Source organism: Bos indicus x Bos taurus, chromosome 7 (assembly GCF_003369695.1).
Source record: "Bos indicus x Bos taurus breed Angus x Brahman F1 hybrid chromosome 7, Bos_hybrid_MaternalHap_v2.0, whole genome shotgun sequence".
Classification (NCBI taxonomy): Eukaryota; Metazoa; Chordata; class Mammalia; order Artiodactyla; family Bovidae; genus Bos; species Bos indicus x Bos taurus.
In genome coordinates this window covers 101,174,948-101,182,687 of record NC_040082.1, presented here as the reverse complement: position 1 = coordinate 101,182,687, position 7,740 = coordinate 101,174,948, and positions in this window count along the sequence as shown.

Here is a 7,740-nt window from a genome sequence, read left to right as displayed (position 1 = left end):
TTTCAAAGGAATTTACTATTTGACATTTAATTTTTATATGTGTGTATTTTTGTTTAATGTATTTGTTGGGGTGTGTGAGAGTTTTTATGGCTGCAGTAAGATCTAATATTTGGTTATATTTTGTTCTCCCTCCCATTGCATTTTACACATAGTATGTTCTCCTCATCTGTAGCAGTAATAAATCACCTTTTAATATGAATTGACATCTTATTTCATATGTTTTAGCAGTAATGCAAGCTCTTGCCTTTAGTGGTTAGATCTATTTTAAAAACTTCCATCATTTACTGACATCTTGTGAAATATATGCTTTTGCTTTCAATTGAAGATAACTTACATCTTCCTCATAATCAAGTTAAGCTCATATATGTTTATTTAGGTTAAAATTAAAATGCTAGTTACTGCTTCTCACACAATTTTACAATTATATTTCATATTCGTTGTTACTTAATTTCTATTTAATTTATATTTAAAACCTGTGTTAAGGTAATTATTGTTATTTTATATTTTCCTTTCAGGTATTCATCTTGCTATTTCATCCAATTTTATTTAACCAAGTTGTTTTCAATAGGGTGTATTTAATCTGGTTTTATAGATTTAAGGGCCTAGATCTGATAGATAGAGTGCCTGATGAACTATGGAATGAGGTTTGTGACATTGTACAGGAGACAGGGATCAAGACCATCCCCATGGAAAAGAAATGCAAAAAAGCAAAATGGCTGTCTGGGAAGGCCTTACAAATAGCTGTGAAAAGAAGAGAAGTGAAAAGCAAAGGAGAAAAGGAAAGATATAAGCCTCTGAATGCAGAGTTCCAAAGAATAACAAGAAGAGATAAGAAAGTCTTCCTCAGCGATCAATGCAAAGAAATAGAGGAAAACAACACAATGGGAAAGACTAGAGATCTCTTCAAGAAAATTAGAGATACCAAGGGAACATTTCATGCAAAGATGGACTCAACAAAGGACAGAAATGGTATGGATCTAACAGAAGCAGAAGATATTAAGAAGAGGTGGCAATAATACAAAGAACTGTACAAAAAAGACCTTCACGACCCAGATAATCACTATGGTGTGATCACTGACCTAGAGCCAGACATCCTGGAATGTGAAGTCAAGTGGGCCTTAGAAAGCATCACTACGAACAAAGCTAGTGGAGGTGACAGAATTCCAATCGAGCTATTTCAAATCCTGAAAGATGATGCTCTGAAGTGCTGCACTCAATATGCCAGCAAATTTGGAAAACTCAGCAGTGGCCACAGGACTGGAAAAGGTCAGTTTTCATTCCAATCCCAAAGAAAGGCAATGCCAAAGAATGCTCAAACTACCGCACAATTGCACTCATCTCACACGCTAGTAAAGTAATGCTCAAAATTCTCCAAGCCAGGCTTCAGCAATACATGAACCATGAACTTCCTGATGTTCAAGCTGGTTTTAGAAAAGGCAGAAGAACCAGAGATCAAATTGCCAACATCCGCTGGATCATGGAAAAAGCAAGAGAATTCCAGGAAAACATCTATTTCTGCTTTATTGACTATGCTAAAGCGTTTGACTTTGTGGATCACAATAACTGTGGAAAATTCTGAAAAAGATGGGAATACCAGACGACCTGACCTGCCTCTTGAGAAATGTGTATGCAGGTCAGGAAGCAACAGTTAGAACTGGACATGGAACAACAGACTGGTTCCAAATAGGAAAAAAGAGTACGTTAAGGCTGTATATTGTCACCCTGCTTATTTAACTTCTATGCAGAGTACATCATGAGAAACGCTGGACTGGAAGAAACACAAGCTGGAATCAAGATTGTCAGGAGAAATATCAATAACCTCAGATATGTAGACGACATCACCCTTATGGCAGAAAGTGAAGAGGAACTAAAAAGCCTCTTGATGAAAGTGAAAGTGGAGGGTGAAAAGTTGGCTTAAAGCTCAACATTCAGAAAACGAAGATCATGGCATCCGATCCCACCACTTCATGGGAAATAGATGGGGAAACAATGGAAACAGTGTCCAACTTTATTTTGGGGGGCTCCAAAATCACTACAGATGGTGACTGCAGCCATGAAATTAAAAGATGCTTACTCCTTGGAAAGAAAGTTATGACCAACCTAGACAGCATATTCAAAAGCAAAGACATTACTCTGCTAACAATGGTCCATCTGGCCAATGCTATGGTTTTTCCTGTGGTCATGTATGGGTGTGAGAGTTGGACGATGAAGAAGTCTGAGTGCTGAAGAATTGATGCTTTTGAACTGTGGTGTTGGAGAAAACTCTTGAGAGTCCTTTGGACTGCAAGGAAATGCAACCAGTCCATTCTGAAGGAGATCAGCCCTGGGATTTCTTTGGAGGGAATGATGCTGAAGCTGAAACTCCAGTACTTTGGCCACCTCATGCGAAGAGTTGACTCATTGGAAAAGACTCTGGTGATGGGAGGGATTGGAGTCAGGAAGAGAAGGGGATGACAGAGGATGAGATGGCTTGATGGCATCACTGACTCGATGGGCGTGAGTCTCAGTGAACTCCGGGGTTTGTGATGGACAGGGAGGCCTAGCGTCCTGCAATTCATAGAGTCACAAAGAGTTGGACACAACTGAGCGACTGAACTGAACTGAACTATCCCCCATGCCAGTCTTTTTATTTATAAATTCCATTGTCTAAAAGTTTATTTTCAAAGAAGACATACAGATGGCTAACAAACCCATGAAAAGATGCTCAACATGACTCATGACCAGAAAAATGCAAATCAAAACCACAATGAGGTACCATTTCACGCCAGTCAGAATGGCTGCCATCCAAAAGTCTACAAGCAATAAATGCTGGAGAGTATGTGGAGAAAAGGGAACCTTCTTACACTGTTGGTGGGAATGCAAACTAGTACAGCCACTATGGAGAACAGTGTGGAGATTCCTTAAAAAACTGGAAATAGAACTGCCATACGATCCAGCAATCCCACTGCTCAGCATACACACCAAGGAAACCAGAATTGAAAGAGACACATGTACCCCAATGTTCATCGCAGCACTGTTTATAATAGCCAGGACATGGAAGCAAACTACATGTCCATCAGCAGAGGAATGGATAAGAAAGCTGTGGTACATATACCCAATGGAGTATTACTCAAATGAATACATTTGATTCAGTTCTAATGACGTGGATGAAATTGGAGCCAATTATACAAAGTGAAGTAAGCCAGAAAGAAAAACTTTAATACAGTATACTAACGCATATATATGGGATTTAGAAAGATGGTAACGACAACACTGTATGCTAGACAGCAAAAGAGACACAGATGTATAGAACCGTCTTTTGGACTCTGTGTGTGTGTGGGGGGGATGACTTGGGAGAATGGCATTAAAACATGTATAAAAATCATATAAGAAATGAATCGCCAGTCCAGGTTCGATACAGGATACAGGAAGCTTGGGGTTGGTGCACTGGGATGACCCAGAGGGATGGTATGGGGAGGGAGGTGGGAGGGGGGTTCAGGATGGGGAACACGTGTACACCCGTGGCAGATGCCTGTTGATGTATGGCGAAACCAATACAATATTGTAAAGTAATAATAATAGTAAGATGTTTTATAAATGGCAAAAAATATAAAATAAAAAATAAAGTTTATTTTTATATTAAGGCCCATATTGATGAAACCACAGAGTGAATAAAGCAGATGGGGTCCCTGCCCAACTGGGGTCACATTTTAATGGAGAAAGAAGATGTGGTCTCTTGAGTCTGAACACCTTGCTGCCTGTACTGTCTACAACCTGCCTCTTCTGCTGAACTCTTAATTCACATTTCTTTTCCCTGAGCAGATACTGGTCTTTTTTGAAAACTATTATTGCAATTAAGCAACTGATTAGAAAGATTTTGGACTGTGTCCCATAGCAAAACATACCTTTTACCTATGACCCATATCTCTGCACAACGAAGCAAGCAATACATGTTTGCACATGCCAACATACACACATGTGCACACGCACACACACACAAACACAAAGCTGAACAAAGAAGACCAAAATGCCCTGATGTGATATGCTGCACTCTGGATTATCACTGAACTGGTATGGAAAATAGATAAGTGTGCAATAGGGAAGTCCTATTCAGAGATGGCACGATGATCCCTTGACATGGAAATTTCATTGAAAAATATGGATACTGAGTTTTTGAGTGCAAAATATAAATTGTAGAATTTCAGCTGTGTTTGAAATGCCAATTTTTGAGAAAACTGTACTATTTTGTGTTTCCAAGCAGTCACATTCACCACATGAAACCAGGGAATCATACACAAATAGCAGAATTTCTTCTCCTGGGATTATAAAAGAAACCAGAGCTGCAACCTCTCATATTTGGGCTTTTTCTCCACATGTACCTAATCACTGTGTTGGGAAAGCTGCTCTCATCATCCTGGCTGTAAGCTCAGACCCCCACCTCCACACCCCCATGTACTTCTTCCCCTCCAACCTGTCCTTTGTAGACATCTGTTTCACCTCCACCTCCATTCCAAAGATTCTGAATAATATACAGACAAAAACAAAATTATAACCTATGAAGCCTGATCATCTAGATAAACTTTTTTCTACTCTATATTGGATTGGACAATTTTCTTCTTGTTGTGATGGCCTAAGTTATGGCCTTTGTGGCCATCTGCCATCCCATGCACTACACAGTCATCATGAACCCATGGCTCTTTGAACTGCTGGTGCTGATGTCCTGGATGATAAGAGTCCTGAATTCCTTGTTACAAAGTTTAATGGTATTGTGGCTGTCCTTCTGTACAGACTTGGAAATCTACCGCTTGTTCTGTGAAATTAATCATGTGGTTCTATTTGCCTGTTCAGACACATTTCTTAATGTATTGGTGATGTATTTTGCAGCTGTGATGTTGGGTGGTGGCTCCGTCATTGGGATTCTTTATTAAAATTCTAAGATCAGTCAGTTCAGTGGCTCAGTCCTGTCCAACTCTTTGTGACCCTATGAATCGCAGCACACCATGCCTCCCTGTCCATCACCAACTCCCGGAGTCCACTCAAACTCATGTCCATCGAGTCAGTGATGCCATCCAGCCATCTCATCCTCTGTTGTCCCCTTCTCCTACTGCCCCCAATCCCTCCCAGCATCAGAGTCTTTTCCAATGAGTAAACTCTTCACATGAGGTGGCCAAAGTATTGGAGTTTCAGCTTTAGCATCAGTCCTTCCAATTCTAAGATAGTTTCCTCCATAAGAGGAATCTCATCAGCTCAGGGGAAGTATAAACCATTTTTCACCTGTGAATCTCACCTCTCAGTTGTCTCCTTATTTAATTGTACATGCCTAGGAGTGTACCTTGTTTCAGCAGCTAGTCACAACTCACACTCAAGTGCAATGGCCTCAGTGATGTACACTGTGGTCAAATCCATGGTGAACCCCTTCATCTATAGTGTGAGGAACAAAGATATAAAGAGGATTCTCAGAAGAATCAATGAAATGGCAGTTTTATAAAAGCCAGTTGTACTGAGGCTGATGAAATACCCATGATTTAAGGGCTCTAAGACTCAGAGCCAAAAATTGCTATTTTTAAAAATCAGATTGTTGAAATACAACTTGCTCTTTCTGCTTACTTTCTGGAATTTTCCTTTGTTTGTACTCAAGTCCTCTACACAATTTGTCCCTCCCTTTGTTAAACTATATATATATATATATATATATATATATATATATATATACACACACACATACACACACACACATACATACATACATAGTTTTGCCCTATGTCCATACAAATAACACATTTAGATATTCCCCAAATTTTCCCATGCCTAGATTAAAACTTTGAAAATTTTAATATCTTACCTGGGGAAACAGATTTCCTAAAACTTACTTCTTCTCAGATGACATATGTTTGTCAAATAATTTCTCTGAAAGAATAATCTTGTTTTCCTCATGCAGAAAACAAACAAACTACCCTGACAACTAAGACCATTTGTATAATTTCGTTGTAGAGGAAGGTATACAGCTACAGATTTTACTTCAGACCATCATTTTTGTCATTGCTACCATATCTTCTATTCATCACAGTATCGACATTAACTTGTCTGTTTAAGTCTCAGACTATTAGTAGATATGCTCTTGGCTAACTATGCCTGATGCACTTAACTGGCCTGCATTATGTACTGCAAGACTACACAGCCATTTTCCTCCCGAGTCTATAACATGGTTGGATAGAACCTTCTGGTATTTATTACAATTGTAGTATGACCCTCAGCAATATGAGTGCCGAAGAACTGATCCTTTTGAACTGTGGTACTGGAGAAAACTGGAAAATACTGAAAGAGATGGGCATACCATAGAAACCTGTATGCAGGTCAGGAAGCAACAGTTAGAACTGGACATGGAACAACAGACTGGTTCCAAATAGGAAAAGGAGTTCGTCAAGGCTGTATATTGTCACCCTGCTTATTTAACTTCTATGCAGAGTACATCATGAGAAACGCTGGGCTGGAAGAAGCACAACTGGAATCAAGATTGCTAGGAGAAATATCAGTAACCTCAGATATGCAAATGACACCACCCTTATGGCAGAAAGTGAAGAAGAACTAAAGAGCCTCTCGATGAAAGTGAAAGAGTAGCAGCAGATGACACCACCCTTATGGCAGAAAGTGAAGAAGAACTAAAGAGCCTCTCAATGAAAGTGAAAGAGTAGATGGTGGATTCATTTTGATATTTGGCAAAACTAATTATGTAAAGTTTAAAACTTAAATAAAATTTAAAAGAAGAAAAAAAAAGAGTAGAGTGAAAAAGTTGGCGTAAAGCTCAACATTCAGAAAACTAACATCATGGCATCCAGTCCCATCACTTCATGGGAAATAGATGGGGAAACAGTGGAAATAGTTGCTGACTTTATTTATGGGAGGGATCCAAAATCACTGCCAGGGGCGGCGGGCGGGAGGAGCAACCCCACGCCTGAGGGCAGGGGCGGTGGCCTGGAGGACCAATCCCACATCCAAGGAGCCTTGGCTGTGTGAGCACAGGAGGGCCTAGAGGAGCCATCCCACGTTGAAGGTCAGGAAGGGTGGCAGTGAGGGTATACCCCTCGTCCAAGGTAAGGAACAATGGCTGCACTTTTGCTAGAGCAGCCGTGAAAAGATACCCCATGCCCAAGGTAAGATAAACCTAAGTAAGATGGTAGGTGTTGCAAGAGGGCATCAGAAGGCAAACACACTGAAACCATACTCACAGAAAACTAATCAATCTAATCACACTAGGACCACAGCCTTGTCTAACTCAATGAAACTAAGCCATGCCCATGGGGTAACCCAAGACGGGCAGGTCATTGTGGAGACATTTGACAGAATGTGGTCCACTGGAGAAGGGAATGGCAAACCACTTCAGTATTCTTGCCTTGAGAACCCCATGAACAGTATGAAAAGGCAAAATGATAGGATACTGAAAGAGGAACTCCCCAGGTCGGTAGGTGCCCAATATGCTACTGGAGATCAGTGGAGAAATAACTCCAGAAAGAATGAAGGGATGGAGCCAAAGCAAAAGGAATACCCAGCTGTGGATGTGACTGGTGATAAAAGCAAGATCCGACGCTGTAAAGTGCAATATTGCATAGGAACCTGGAATGTCAGGTCCATGAATCAAGGCAAATTGGAAGTGGTCAAACGAGAGGTGGCAAGAGTGAATGTCGACATTCTAGGAATCAGTGAAGTGAAATGGACTGGAATGAGTGAATTTAACTCAGATGACCATTATATATACTACTGCAG